Here is a 15,556-nt window from a genome sequence, read left to right on the forward strand (position 1 = left end):
CACTGTCTGCTGCCATGCAATTGTACTCCTCCAGCACACCTTAGTTTCAGACAAACATGCCCAATGCTGCACAAATTACTGCAGTTCTACTCAAAGGTTATAAGATGTGGGTGTGGAAATTGAACACTGCCAATTACACTAGCATCTGTGTGATGCTTTGGATTGCGTGGAAGATAAGGCGCTACATCTGTAATATGTGTGAACAAAGTGTTATAGAAATTCTATGTAATTAAAAATGTGTATGTCAAATCTCTGCCATTGCTGAGTTGATCGTCTTCCATTAATATACCCTTCTCTGTGTGTAAATGGGGTTATACAATGGGGTTGTTTCCTGGATGATTTCTGAAACATTTGACAATTGAATAAAATAACCATAAAATCCATAATACTACAGCGGCAGGGGCTGCTATAATATTAAAATATGGAAATTACCGTGTCTTGTTACACATTTCTCATCTACAGGTTGTGTTACAAAATATCATGAGGTTACAACTGTATTCATCTATATTATATATTATAATCTAATTTATATATATATAAATGATCAAGAAATCTAATTCATGTAAGCAAAGCAAAAGTTACAATCCCTTTGAATTACAAAATTGGAATATCTCATCATAACAGTTTCTTAATTTATGCATTTATTACACAGTCCTGGTGAAAACTATAGTGAAGAGTTTGAGCAACATCAATTCTTTCTCTTTTTATTTAGCTTTCTATAACTCCACAAGCCCACTTTTTACTTTATGAGCAGATCAAAACAATTTATATTGCACCAGACCAGCATTGTTTGTATGCATCATGTATGGTGAGATCCCTGCACACTGAGCATGATAAAAGCAAGCAACGGGAATTTAAATGGATCATTTAAAACCACACCAAATATTGCAGTTTAGGGAATTGCGCAATTTGTCTTTTCAACACTCAGCAAATGTTTCCCTAAATGCTAATTGTAAATGTGATTTGATTAGTCTTAATAATAATAATAATAATAATAATAATAATAATAATTATTATTATTATTATTATTATTATATAGATACAACCATTTCTATACACTTTTGCAAAATGCTTTACAACATTAATACAACACAAATAATAGAAAAAGAACAGATTAATACAAAATCCTAAAAGTCAGATGAAAACTATAAAATATAATAAAGTTAAACTAGACACCACACTCGTAGAGCTCAAACCCCCACCAACCCTTGTTTCCAATTCCACAAATGTTTTACTTTGGAAAACATTTTCAAGGTCAAAGTCCTGTTAGAAGTGGCTTTTCATAAGCTAAAATATAATACAAAATATAACTCAAAAGTGTTTTTCAAAGTTAAAATCAAATATCCACCAAATCTGCAATACAGATCAGAAAATTTCATGTCAAAATTCATGTTTGTTAGTAATAACAGCAACTGTAATGACTATTTCTATAGAAATTTCCCAAATGTCAAAGCACTAAACAAATAAAGTCCAATAATTAAAGAAAAATGCCAGTAATAAAAAATACACTACAGCAATACACTACAAAAAATCCCAAATTAAGGCACCCAAAACACAGAAAATTTATAGTCCATTGTGACTTATATACTGAACATTCATGTTTGTTATTAATAAAACTAACTATAATGACTACTTCTAAAGAAATTTCGCAAGAGTCAAAGCACTAAACAAATAAACTCCAATAATAAAAGAATAAATGCCAGTAATAAATTACGGTACAACAAAATCCCAAATTAAAACATGTGTAACACGGAAACTTTATAGTCCGATGCAATTTATACTATGGTGAGCCTTATATATGTTTTTTTCCTCTTCAAGAGACATTTTTTTGACAATTGAGACATATACTCCTGTGCAACTCATACTCCAGAAAATAGGATATGTATAAACTGTGTCTCGATAAACAGCTCTTTTGTTTTTGCCTCAATTTACAGACTAACAATTCCAACTTCTGCTGATGTATTCCACATTTACACTGACTCTCACTCTTCTGAAGTTCCCCATCTCCTCTGTCCTTCTCCTTGACCTGGCTCTTGGTATCCTTGTCCATATGTTCAGTCCAGTAGCCCCACTTCATATAAGTGCTCTTTATCTGACATCCCCACAGCTTCTCTATTAAACTGTGCCAAGTGTTAGAAAAGTGTTTGCATACTCCATGTACTCCAGGCTGTATGTGATATGATGTGATATTTGGTACTCTGTGATAAGCTGTACTGTGACTTCAGATTGGCTGAGCTCATTATGCTCACACAGCATTTTGTGCTAATGAGCTTTTATACAGTAATGTGCATTTTCTGTTTGTTGCAGTTAATTGTGCGATGCATACGGAAAGTTGTTATGTAGAATGTATTTTATTATTCCTTTGTGAAATGGGTGTTTTTGAGTAATTTGTGTCTAAATGACATGCTTATCACTCCTGAAGATATAATAAAGGAGACATTTATTTTAAATTTTCAGGAAAAAGAGTTGGCGTGAAGTTTAGACATTCTGTGGTTAAACTGTGATGACAACAAACACACACACACTAAAATATTTAGGCAAAAGAGAATTTTCCTCCAAGTTATACATTTTTAAAAGTGGTTATTTTAAAAGCACAAATCAGCTCCTTGAATTATATGATGCCACTGAATATATAAACTGTAACTACTGCAAGATTTTTAATTAATGAACAAACTGTTGAAAAAAAATATCTCTGGACTTGATATCTAGTTTGTGCTCAAACCGATGTTTTCCGTGCTCCTACCCCCCTCCCCCCACCCCCCCCAAAAAAAAGAAAAAAAGGAAACATTCCTCCGTCTTTGCCTTTTACTAGCTGTCACACACATGGGAAAATGTGTCTGTTGCCATCACTAAATAAAAACTGACAATGCCAAAGACCGTTAATGTACTCCTCTACTGTTGGATTACAGTGAAGGACTTTCAAATTTAAGGCCTTCACAGAAATTATATTGTTGCAAATTTTGAGGCAATCTTGTACTTTTCTTGGATGTTAATTGGATTGGTGCACCCCACTATGCCATACTTAAACTCTACAGTAATTTTAAAAAACCTACAAATGCTCCGAGAGCACATACCTTCACCAAGACTTAAGTACATGTTTTAACCACAGTTTACATAAAGAGGAATTTGACAGAGAAGAAAAACCCAGGATTTTTTCCCACATTTTTGACCATTGCAAGATATAAATACAAACATAAAAATTTTGCGTTTTGGTACATCGTACCACAAAGGTTGTGCCATTCTGTTATAAATATTAATGTGAATATTATTAATGCTATTAACATAATTAATGTGATTATAATGTTTGTTTGCTCACAAACCATGTGAAAAAAAATTGCTCACTGTAGTAGGTGAATCTCGTTAGTTTGTTAGGGGCTACAAAATCAAACTACGAGTTATCTGAAACTGTGAGTTATTGAGGCTGACCAAAACCACACAGTAGTCTTTACACAGTAGTCTAAAGTTTCGGGATCCACAAATCGACCGTGAGTAAAGCCGTAACGCGGGTTACATGAGCTATCAGGTTTCACACGTAGCAGGTTTCTAACTTATTTTGTTATCTTACGCTCAGCCTGTATAAGTGAGGAAGTCAGCTGATCCTGTAATGTAAAATTGAAGAGACTGGAGGGAAAGTATGAGTCCATCCCTGAATTGCATTCACTCCAAAAGTTAATGGCTTCCTCTTTCAAAAATATGCCACTCTTCCATCATATTTCAACAAAACAGGTTGAGCCATTTTTGAGAAATCCTGTTAACAGACAGCCAAGGAGCACTGAAAAAAATACCTCCTCAGCGGAATTAATAGCTCATTGAAGGAACTCAAATCACTTTGGGATGGAATTTCTATCCAATGAATATGTAGCCCTGAATCATTAATCCATCAATCAATCAATCAATCAATTTTATTTATTTAGTGCCAAATCACAACAAACAGTTGCCCCAAGGCGCTTTATATTGTAAGGCAAGGCTATACAATAATTACGTAAAAACCCCAACGGTCAAAACGACCCCCTAGGGTGGGCAACGAGGGCCGAGACACTGCAGGATTTCCTTGCAACCAATCACCTCACCAGGTGGGTTGCTGATGAGCTTCTCCCCTGCACATAAACACCTGGTCATCAATGAAATCACCTGCTGAGACACCTGAACATTAATGAAATCACCTGTGAAGGTGACTGGTAGCAAGGAAAACCTGCAATGTCTCGGCCCTTTATGGCACATGATTGCCCACCCCTGCCCTATGAGCAAGCACTTGGCAACAGTGGGAAGGAAAAACTCCCTTTTAACAGGAAGAAACCTCCAGCAGAACCAGGCTCAGGGAGGGGCAGTCTTCTGCTGGGACTAGTTGGGGCTGAGGGAGAGAACCAGGAAAAAGACATGCTGTGGAGGGGAGCAGAGATCAATCACTAATGATTAAATGCAGAGTGGTGCATACAGAGCAAAAAGAGAAAGAAACACTCAGTGCATCATGGGAACCCCCCAGCAGTCTAAGTCTACAGCAGCATAACTAAGGGATGGTTCAGGGTCACCTGATCCAGCCCTAACTATAAGCTTTAGCAAAAAGGAAAGTTTTAAGCCTAATCTTAAAAGTAGAGAGGGTGTCTGTCTCCCTGATCTGAATTGGGAGCTGGTTCCACAGGAAAGGAGCCTGAAAGCTGAAGGCTCTGCCTCCCATTCTACTCTTACAAACCCTAGGAACTACAAGTAAGCCTGCAGTCTGAGAGCGAAGCGCTCTATTGGGGTGATATGGTACTATGAGGTCCCTAAGATAAGATGGGACCTGATTATTCAAAACCTTATAAGTAAGAAGAAGAATTTTAAATTCTATTCTAGAATTAACAGGAAGCCAATGAAGAGAGGCCAATATGGGTGAGATATGCTCTCTCCTTCTAGTCCCCGTTAGTACTCTAGCTGCAGCATTTTGAATGAACTGAAGACTTTTCAGGGAACTTTTAGGACAACCTGATAATAATGAATTACAATAGTCCAGCCTAGAGGAAATAAATGCATGAATTAGTTTTTCAGCATCACTCTGAGACAAGACCTTTCTAATTTTAGAGATATTGCGTAAATGCAAAAAAGCAGTCCTACATATTTGTTTAATATGCGCTTTGAATGACATATCCTGATCAAAAATGACTCCAAGATTTCTCACAGTATTACTAGAGGTCAGGGTAATGCCATCCAGAGTAAGGATCTGGTTAGACACCATGTTTCTAAGATTTGTGGGGCCAAGTACAATAACTTCAGTTTTATCTGAGTTTAAAAGCAGGAAATTAGAGGTCATCCATGTCTTTATGTCTGTAAGACAATCCTGCAGTTTAGCTAATTGGTGTGTGTCCTCTGGCTTCATGGATAGATAAAGCTGGGTATCATCTGCATAACAATGAAAATTTAAGCAATACCGTCTAATAATACTGCCTAAGGGAAGCATGTATAAAGTGAATAAAATTGGTCCTAGCACAGAACCTTGTGGAACTCCATAATTAACCTTAGTCTGTGAAGAAGATTCCCCATTTACATGAACAAATTGTAATCTATTAGATAAATATGATTCAAACCACCGCAGCACAGTGCCTTTAATACCTATGGCATGCTCTAATCTCTGTAATAAAATTTTATGGTCAACAGTATCAAAAGCAGCACTGAGGTCTAACAGAACAAGCACAGAGATGAGTCCACTGTCTGAGGCCATAAGAAGATCATTTGTAACCTTCACTAATGCTGTTTCTGTACTATGATGAATTCTAAAACCTGACTGAAACTCTTCAAATAGACCATTCCTCTGCAGATGATCAGTTAGCTGTTTTACAACTACCCTTTCAAGAATTTTTGAGAGAAAAGGAAGGTTGGAGATTGGCCTATAATTAGCTAAGATAGCTGGGTCAAGTGATGGCTTTTTAAGTAATGGTTTAATTACTGCCACCTTAAAAGCCTGTGGTACATAGCCAACTAATAAAGATAGATTGATCATATTTAAGATCGAAGCATTAAATAATGGTAGGGCTTCCTTGAGCAGCCTGGTAGGAATGGGGTCTAATAGACATGTTGATGGTTTGGATGAAGTAACCAATGAAAATAACTCAGACAGAACAATCTGAGAGAAAGAGTCTAACCAAATACCGGCATCACTGAAAGCAGCCAAAGATAATGATACGTCTTTGGGATGGTTATGAGTAATTTTTTCTCTAATAGTTAAAATTTTATTAGCAAAGAAAGTCATGAAGTCATTACTAGTTAAAGTTAAAGGAATACTCGGCTCAATAGAGCTCTGACTCTTTGTCAGCCTGGCTACAGTGCTGAAAAGAAACCTGGGGTTGTTTTTATTTTCTTCAATTAGTGATGAGTAGTAAGATGTCCTAGCTTTACGGAGGGCTTTTTTATAGAGCAACAGACTCTTTTTCCAGGCTAAGTGAAGATCTTCTAAATTAGTGAGACGCCATTTCCTCTCCAACTTACGGGTTATCTGCTTTAAGCTGCGAGTTTGTGAGTTATACCACGGAGTCAGGCACTTCTGATTTAAAGCTCTCTTTTTCAGAGGAGCTACAGCATCCAAAGTTGTCTTCAATGAGGATGTAAAACTATTGACGAGATACTCTATCTCACTTACAGAGTTTAGGTAGCTACTCTGCACTGTGTTGGTATATGGCATTAGAGAACATAAAGAAGGAATCATATCCTTAAACCTAGTTACAGCGCTTTCTGAAAGACTACTAGTGTAATGAAACTTATTCCCCACTGCTGGGTAGTCCATCAGAGTAAATGTAAATGTTATTAAGAAATGATCAGACAGAAGGGAGTTTTCAGGGAATACTGTTAAGTCTTCAATTTCCATACCATAAGTCAGAACAAGATCTAAGATATGATTAAAGTGGTGGGTGGACTCATTTACATTTTGAGCAAAGCCAATTGAGTCTAATAATAGATTAAATGCAGTGTTGAGGCTGTCATTCTCAGCATCTGTGTGGATGTTAAAATCGCCCACTATAATTATCTTATCTGAGCTAAGCACTAAGTCAGACAAAAGGTCTGAAAATTCACAGAGAAACTCACAGTAACGACCAGATGGACGATAGATAATAACAAATAAAACTGGTTTTTGGGACTTCCAATTTGGATGGACAAGACTAAGAGTCAAGCTTTCAAATGAATTAAAGCTCTGTCTGGATTTTTGATTAATTAATAAGCTGGAATGGAAGACTGCTGCTAATCCTCCGCCTCGGCCCGTGCTACGAGCATTCTGGCAGTTAGTGTGACTCGGGGGTGTTGACTCATTTAAACTAACATATTCATCCTGCTGTAACCAGGTTTCTGTAAGGCAGAATAAATCAATATGTTGATCAATTATTATATCATTTACTAACAGGGACTTAGAAGAGAGAGATCTAATGTTTAATAGACCACATTTAAAAGTTTTAGTCTGTGGTGCAGTTGAAGGTGCTATATTATTTTTTCTTTTTGAATTTTTATGCTTAAATAGATTTTTGCTGGTTATTGGTGGTCTGGGAGCAGGCACTGTCTCTACGGGGATGGGGTAATGAGGGGATGGCAGGGGGAGAGAAGCTGCAGAGAAGTGTGTAAGACTACAACTCTGCTTCCTGGTCCCAACCCTGGATAGTCACGGTTTGGAGGATTTAAGAAAATTGGCCAGATTTCTAGAAATGAGAGCTGCTCCATCCAAAGTGGGATGGATGCCGTCTCTCCTAACAAGACCAGGTTTTCCTCAGAAGCTTTGCCAATTATCTATGAAGCCCACCTCATTTTTTGGACACCACTCAGACAGCCAGCAATTCAAGGAGGACATGCGGCTAAACATGTCACTCCCGGTCCGATTGGGGAGGGGCCCAGAGAAAACTACAGAGTCTGACATTGTTTTTGCAAAGTTACACACCGATTCAATGTTAATTTTAGTGACCTCCAATTGGCGTAACCGGGTGTCATTACTGCCGACGTGAATTACAATCTTACCAAATTTACGCTTAGCCTTAGCCAGCAGTTTCAAATTTCCTTCAATGTCGCCTGCTCTGGCCCCCGGAAGACAATTGACTGTGGTTGCTGGTTTCGCTAACTTCACATTTCTCAAAACAGAGTCACCAATAACCAGAGTTTGATCCTCGGCAGGTGTGTCGTCGAGTGGGGAGAAATGGTTAGAAATGTGAACGGGTTGGTGGTGTACACGGGGCTTCTGTTTAGGACTACGCTTCCTCCTCACAGTCACCCAGTCGGCCTGCTTTCCCGGCTGCTCGGGATCTGCCAGAGGGAAACTAACGGCGGCTAAGCTACCTTGGTCCGCACCAACTACAGGGGCCTGGCTAGCTGTAGAATTTTCCACGGTGCGGAGCCGAGTCTCCAATTCGCCCAGCCTGGCCTCCAAAGCTACGAATAAGCTACACTTATTACAAGTACCATTACTGCTAAAGGAGGCCGAGGAATAACTAAACATTTCACACCCAGAGCAGAAAAGTGCAGCAGAGACAGGAGAAGCCGCCATGCTAAACCGGCTACGAGCTAGTAGCTGCGCTAAGCTAGCGGATTCCTAAAAACACACAAAGTGAATAATGTGTAAATAATTTAGAGGTGATTCAGCAGAGGGGGTGTACACGGGGCTTCTGTTTAGGACTACGCTTCCTCCTCACAGTCACCCAGTCGGCCTGCTTTCCCGGCTGCTCGGGATCTGCCAGAGGGAAACTAACGGCGGCTAAGCTACCTTGGTCCGCACCAACTACAGGGGCCTGGCTAGCTGTAGAATTTTCCACGGTGCGGAGCCGAGTCTCCAATTCGCCCAGCCTGGCCTCCAAAGCTACGAATAAGCTACACTTATTACAAGTACCATTACTGCTAAAGGAGGCCGAGGAATAACTAAACATTTCACACCCAGAGCAGAAAAGTGCAGCAGAGACAGGAGAAGCCGCCATGCTAAACCGGCTACGAGCTAGTAGCTGCGCTAAGCTAGCGGATTCCTAAAAACACACAAAGTGAATAATGTGTAAATAATTTAGAGGTGATTCAGCAGAGGGAGTGCTTTAGTTAAGGCACGTGAAGATTACACTGTGAAACAAATCGTTATCTAGGTATCTAGATCAATCTAACTGCACAGATTAAACAGCTAACAGATACAGCAAAACACTGCTGTGCTCCGGAACAGGAAGTGATACAATACCGCAGTGAGAGCCAACCACCAGTAGAGGCAAGCAAGAGCTGTCATCTTGTCACTCATTAAGTGACAACTATCAGCCATCCATTTTCTATATCTCTTTACTCCAATTAAGGGTCATGGGGAGCTGGAGCCTATTCTAGCAGTCATAGGGTGGGAGGCAGGGTACACCCTGGACAGGATGCCAGTCTGGTGCAGGGCCACATATAGACAAACAAACACATTCACACCTGCAGTCAATTTAAAGTTTCCAATTCACCTGACATGCATGTCTTTTGATGTAGGAGGAAGCTGAAGCCCCCAAAGAGACCCCATGCAAAGAACATGCAAACTCCACACAGAAAGAGTGGGTAGTGATCCCATAACCTTCTTGCTGTGAGGCATCAGTGCTAACCACTGAGCCACCATGCCACCAAGCCCCAAATCAAATAAATAAAATTAAATATCACAAATGCAACTTACAGAGTGATGAACACGGTTTGCAGGTATTGTCTATTTCAAATTGCTGAAAGCTTTTTGGCGGGCCCAGAGGCCAACCGCTTGAAAATATATAAGTGTAAACATATTTTGTTCTCCTACAACTACAAACTAATCAAATGCTTTAAATGAACAAGTACGTTTTTTTTAAAAAGAAGGTCCTTGGTTGTAACATCAAAATATGTAGCAATTTGTTCCAGAACCTTATATACATGCAAACCTCAAGGAGTTGACCAAAGAAACAAGAAAAAAGCAACAAATAATTTTCAACTTGACCTTATTAATACATCGGTAGGTATTTTTCATTTTTCAATCTCCTTCCACCCGATTTGCATATCAATAATGTGTTTGTTACTCCTACTTTGAATTGACAGGTTTTGCAAATTGATATAAGATATAGTATTTCATGATGGGACTTGTTATTCTCTATAACTGCGACTAATGAGAATTAAAGGATCTTTTATACCATTTAGCATGACCTCGCATACAGTTAAGAATAAATATGCGTTGACCAGATGCTTTCATAAAATAAATTTTTATATATATATTACATTAGATTTATTGGTCCCCGTAGGGAAATTTGTCTTCACCGACTGTACAATACAGTGTACATAACAAGACAGACAACACAGTAAACACAATAGCACATCACAAGACAGACAGCAAAAAAATATCACAGTAGCACAGCATAAGATAGACAGCACAGACATCTACAGTAGCACTAATAACAACAGTAACAAGCAGCAATACAATGGCAAACAGACTGGTCAGTGGGGCTTGCTGTTTTATATATATATATATATATATATATATATATATATATATATATTATGTGTGTGTGTGTGTGTGTGTGTGTGTAGAAACATATTTGTTGGTGTTATTACAAGAAATTCAACATAAAATATAAAATTTTTTAACATACGAGATTCAGACCATATTTCATACCTGCATCTTAATACTATAATTTTAATTTAATATTCCTGTGAAATTACTTGGGATGGTCAGATTACAAAAGAAAGGCACAGATGTGCCATTAAAACAAATAATCTGTGTCATTTTTCATTTGTTCTGGAAGAACAGAATGGGGGAAATAAGTCCTTCAGTCGGCTTTAAAAGCACCTGGGAGTGAAACTAGTGGAACACGCTGATCGAAAGGAGCTCACAGGGATTATGTAATGATGTGTAGATGTTTCATTTGACAAAAATGTGTTACAGAATCCCCAGTCAGGTTTGACTGTACATTCTGTCCTCCTATTAAGTTACATCAAGTGGCTTAATTAAGCCCATTGTATTTGTTCAAAACAGGAAGTAGGAATGTAATCTTGTGCTAAAACAGGAATATTTCAGGCAGTGAGATTCAGTGTAACAGAAAGTACAAAACTGAAAAGCTTTGGCACCCTCTGCTGTTGAATGTGATCTGCAGATGGAGGCAACTTGAAGTACTGATACAAATTTTCAATCACAAGCTGACAGAGGGGCAAAAATAACTGGAAACTGTGGATGATGTAAATAAAAAAAAAAAAATTCTATAGTGGTTTTTATATTTGTGTATTTTATGTGTATTTCCTTTGAAGAGGATAATGTGTTTCAAATACTATTAGAAAATACTAGTGGGAAAATATGTGTAGTTTTCTCTATTCAATTTTTTTTTTTTTTTTTTTTTTTTGTGCTCCCATGAGATGATTACCATTGGGACACCAGACTAATTGTTGCTGCCGGCTACTTCATATTCACCTAATACCTTGCAGCTTTCTGTATGCTCCCAGGAGAAATTTGCATTTACTGGGCTGTTATTTGCCCACATAGAGCGGTGCGCTCTGGTTATCTGAGGTGAACCAAGACAAACATTAATTGGTGGCACCGGATCCTCTGCAGTGTACCTGCTGTGAGCCCGCGCCACGTTCCTCTGCACCAACCCTGTCATCACTCCCATCCAAAACCTCCTCTGACGGAGGCCGGCAGCACCGCACTCCTGGTTGTCATTTATCATCCCTGCAGATTGGCTCGTGTAACACGCGCCAGACTGATGGGTCATCCTCCTGCTGGGGACCCGGCTGGAGTAAAACCGCGTTGAGTTATGTGCATGACTGGAGAGCTGAGAAATGGAAAGGGGGACCTGTCGTTAAAAAACAGAGGAGGGATCCTTCTAATTCGTCTGAGCGGTAAGTGCTTCAGACAGCTCGGATATCCTATTAGCACACCTGCACAGGCCCCAAGAGGACTGAAGAGGACGTCTTAGTGGTTTTCTTCACCAGCTCCCTCAGAGATGTACACCAGATATTACCCCATTAATATATCCCACTATTCACTGGGGTGGGGATTGGAGGGGCACATCTGTAGGATACCACAGGTGGCTTAGCCTCATAGTGAGGTAACCTGACTGGTGTTCCGGGGATCATCAGAGAGGAGAATGTTTGGTGGATTTGTTGACCTGAAGCAGGGTTTACTACTGCACGTGGAATTTTAAAAGTGATCAAAGCACAAATTTAATTTTGGTTGCAATGGCAGGTATTTTGCTCAGTCTGACAAGACATGTACATCTTCTATTTACTACCCTGTGTGCTAGCAAAGAGGTGAAGCAGGGTATTGTTTTCACTGGTGTGAGCATGTGTGTGTATGTGAGTGAGACCATGAACAAAAAAGCAAGGATGGCTGGGCAGATTTCTTTCACACTTGGTGGGAATATTACATGGATAGATATCTAGAGGTGTCTGGTCAAAAGTTAAGGAAGACACCTTTTTTTTCTGTATATCTCAACAACAATAAAGTCTAGAGAGATGGTACAGCGAGGAAAATAAGTATTTGAACACCCTGCGATTTTGCAAGTTCTCCCACTTAGAAATCATGGAGGGGTCTGAAATTTTCATCTTAGGTTCATGTCCACTGTGACAGACATCTAAAAAAAATTTCCAGAAATCACAATGTATGAATTTTTAATAATTTATTTGTATGTTACTGCTGCAAATAAGTATTTGAACCCCTACCAACCAGCAAGAATTCTGGCTCACACAGACCTGTTAATTTTTCTTTAAGAAGCCCTCTTATTCTGCACTCTTTACCTGTATTAATTGCACCTGTTTGAACTTGTTACCTGTATAAAAGACACCTGTTCACACACTCAATCAATCACACTCCAACCTGTCCACCATAGCCAAGACCAAAGAGCTGTCTAACGACACCAGGGACAAAACTGTAGACCTGCACGAGGCTGGGATGGACAACAGGTAAGCAGCTTGGTAGAAGACAACAACTCTTATGATTATTTATTAGAAAGTGGAAGAAACACAAGATGACTGTCAATCTCCCTCGGTCTGGGATTCCATGCAAGATCTCACTTTGTGGGGTAAGGATGATTCTGAGAAAGCTCAGAACTACACAGGAAGACCTGGTCAGTGACCTGAAGAGAGCTGGGACCACAGTCACAAAGATTACATTAGTAACACATGATACTGTCATGGTTTAAAATCTTGCAGGGCAGCAAGGTCCCCCTGCTCAAGCCAGCACATGTCCAGGCCCATCTGAAGTTCACCAGTGACCATCTGGATGATCCAGAGGAGGCATGGGAGAAGATCATGTGGTCAGATGAGACCAAAATAGAGCTTTTTGGAATCAACTCCACTTACCATGTTTAGAGGATGAAAACAACCCAAGAAAACCATCCCAACCATGAAGCATGGAGGTGGTAACATCATACTCTGGGGGTGCTCTTCTACAAAGGGGACAGGACGACTGCACCGTATTGAAGGGAGCATGGATGGGGTCATGTATTGTGAGATTTTGGCAAACAACCTCCTTCCCTCAGTAAGAGCATTGAAGATGGGTCATGGCTGGGTCTTCCAGCATGACAATGACCCCAAACACACAGCCAGGGCAACTAAGGAGGGGCTCCGTAAGAAGCATTTCAAGGTCCTGGAGTGGCCTGGCCAGTCTCCAGACCTGAACTCAATAGAAAATCTTTGGAGGGAGCTGAAACTCCAAACCTGAAAGATTTGGAGAAGATCTGCATGGAGGAGTGGACCAAAATCCCTGCTGCAGTGTGTGCAAACCTGGTGAAAAACTACAGGAAACATTTGACCTCTGTAATTGCAAACAAAGGTTACTGTACCAAATATTAACATTGATTTTCACAGGTGTTCAAATACTTATTTTCAGCAGTAACATACAAATAAATTATTAAAAATTCATACATTGTGATTTCTGGATTTTTTTTTTTTTTTTAGATTATGTCTCTCACAGTGGACATGCACCTAAGATGAACATTTCAGACCCTTCCATGATTTCTAAGTGGGAGAACTTGCAAAATCGCAGGGTGTTCAAATACTTATTTTCCTCACTGTATATATTGATCAGTAAATACACAATCAATAAAGATTACAGACTTATGTATATTAATTTGTACATTTGAATATTGACTTGTATATTTATATCTTGGTGTGTAGTGCATACAGGGTATGAATCACCCCTCTGATTCCTTTTATTTTGCACAGTTCAGCATTGTGACACAAATACTACACAGTTAAAGCATGTTTAGCAATCAAGCCTCAGAGCACTCTAATTTACCTTTGACAATTACGTCATATGCCAGAATCCTATTAGTCACAAATTTGTTATGGAGGGAATGGATGAGAGCATATGAAGCAGGTATCTTTAAACTCCAAATCGCCTTAAACCAGTTTTTTATTTTTTTCTTTCTTTTCCTGAACTGGCAAGCATTATATATATATATATATATATATATATATATATATATATCTATATATATATATATATATATATATATATATATTTTTTTTTTTTTTTTTTTTTTTTTTTTTTTTTTCAAAATGAAATGCTTCCAGATTGTTTAGTTCTCATATATGCCATATGGTGTTTTGAAAACTATTTAGGGCAGTTTTCTCTTGATTTCAACATAACTTATTAATATTTTTGGTTTCTTAAACACGTGAATATTACCCTACTCTAATTTTATATTTATTGTGCATGTTAAATCTCCTCTTGTGTTTAACCATTAAATTATAATCTTCCTTAGAAAGTAATGCAGCACAGCACAAAATTTATCAGAAGACTGACAATTTAGCATCTCTCCCAATCAGCAAATTGACCCCAGCCACATACACAAGCTTAAACACATTCCATGGAAAACAATTATCACAAACCAATTGGACATTGAACATTTAAAAGGTACAATGTCTCACTCACATCTTGCTGCTTTTATTTGTTTTGTTTTTTTTCCAGTTCTCTGCCTGATGCTCCCTCCACCACCCCACTGCCATCAGTAGATCTCTGTCTACCACAAGGATGGGCTCCGCCCCCTGCCTCCTCTATCAGCAGGATTCAAGATCATCTCCATTCCACTGGTGCAATGAGGTCGGAGGCCAAACCAAACTTATAACTCTGTACTCACTAATGTAATAAATATTTTTCTTTAACCAGATGAGACTTCTGGTACAATTATTAAATCATCACAGTTGCAAAGAAATTTGTGCCTTCTGTAAATAAAGCAAAATACAACATTTTAGAGACTGCACAAAGAATGTTAAAATATGAAATAAGAACTTTCAGGACAAATACACACTCTGGCAGCATTCCATATTTTATGTCCAACTATACAGTGCATCCAGAAAGAATTCACAGCACCCTTCACTTTTTCCACATTTATGTTACAGCTTTTTTTTTTTCAAAATTAGAGTAAATTCATTGTTCCCATTAAATTATACCAAGACCCCATAATGACAACATGAAAAGTTTTTTTTTTTTGCAAATTTTGCATATATATATATATATATATATATATATAAACAATTAAGAACTTGCATGCACATAAGTATTCCCAGCCTTTTCCATGAAGCTCACAGCTGAGGTGCATTGTGTTTCCACTTGATCATTCTTGAGATGTTTCTACAGCTTAATTGGAGTCCACCTGGG

This window comes from Thalassophryne amazonica, chromosome 13 (genome assembly GCF_902500255.1).
Source record: "Thalassophryne amazonica chromosome 13, fThaAma1.1, whole genome shotgun sequence".
Classification (NCBI taxonomy): Eukaryota; Metazoa; Chordata; class Actinopteri; order Batrachoidiformes; family Batrachoididae; genus Thalassophryne; species Thalassophryne amazonica.